Below are 947 nucleotides of genomic sequence, written 5' to 3'. Positions count from 1 at the left end.
TTGGTTCTGGTGTTTTCCTTGTGTAAATGCTCCCAATAGTTCTTTTCAAATAAAAATAAAAATCACAATGGGACAGAGGAAGAGTCCAGGAAATAGGAAGGGAGGCAGGAAAAGTGAGAGGGAGGGAATAAGGAAGGGAGGAAGGAAGGAAGGAAGAAATAAGGGAGGGAGGGGAGAGAAGAGGGAGGTGGGTTAAATTGAAGTCCGTGCCAACTAGCTTTGCTTCAGCTTCAGCTCATGTCTCTCCTATCTGGAAGGTTATTTCTAAATGTTACACCTCCTGGCAAATGTCAAACCCTCTCTGCAACTCTGTAGGGGTCCCCGCACTGGGCACCCTGAGCATTGCAATGCAAGACCTGCAGGAGCCCCCTCTCTCTTGACCTCCTTCGGCTTTAGAGGTGACTTGAAAGTATGGCTTCTTCTTGGTCAGAGTGACCCCCTGAATCCGTGATCAATATTTTTGTCTGAATTGGGCGTCCGCAATCAGTGCCAGCTCTGAGATGACCTCTATGACTCTCCTGCTAGCCCTGGGCACTCCCCCAAACTTTAATCTGTTGATATCCATGAGGCTTCTTTCTCCTGATTTTCTCTGATTCCTTCAGCCTTCCTACCCCTCTGCTCCCCTTCCTCTAAACCAGCGGTTCTCAACCTGTGGGTCGTGACCCCTTGGGGAGTCAAACGACCCTTTCTCAGGGGTTGCCCGATTCATAACAGTAGCAAAATTATAGTCATGAAGAAGCAACAGAAATAATTTTATGGTTGGGGGGTCACCACACCTACAGGGTCATGACATTGGGAAGGTTGAGAACCACAGCAAAACCAAACTCATTGTCGTCAAGTCAATTCCGACTCATGGAGACTCTTCGGGAGAGGCTTACAACTGGCCCCTGTGGGTTTCCAGGACTCTACTCTCCGGGGAGTAGAAAGCCTCATCTTTCTCCCTCGGA

Source organism: Echinops telfairi, unplaced genomic scaffold, assembly GCF_000313985.2.
Source record: "Echinops telfairi isolate 266 unplaced genomic scaffold, ASM31398v2 ScPeMD7_7466;HRSCAF=8504, whole genome shotgun sequence".
In the NCBI taxonomy this organism is placed as follows: domain Eukaryota; kingdom Metazoa; phylum Chordata; class Mammalia; order Afrosoricida; family Tenrecidae; genus Echinops; species Echinops telfairi.
Note: the sequence above shows the minus strand (reverse complement) of the source record.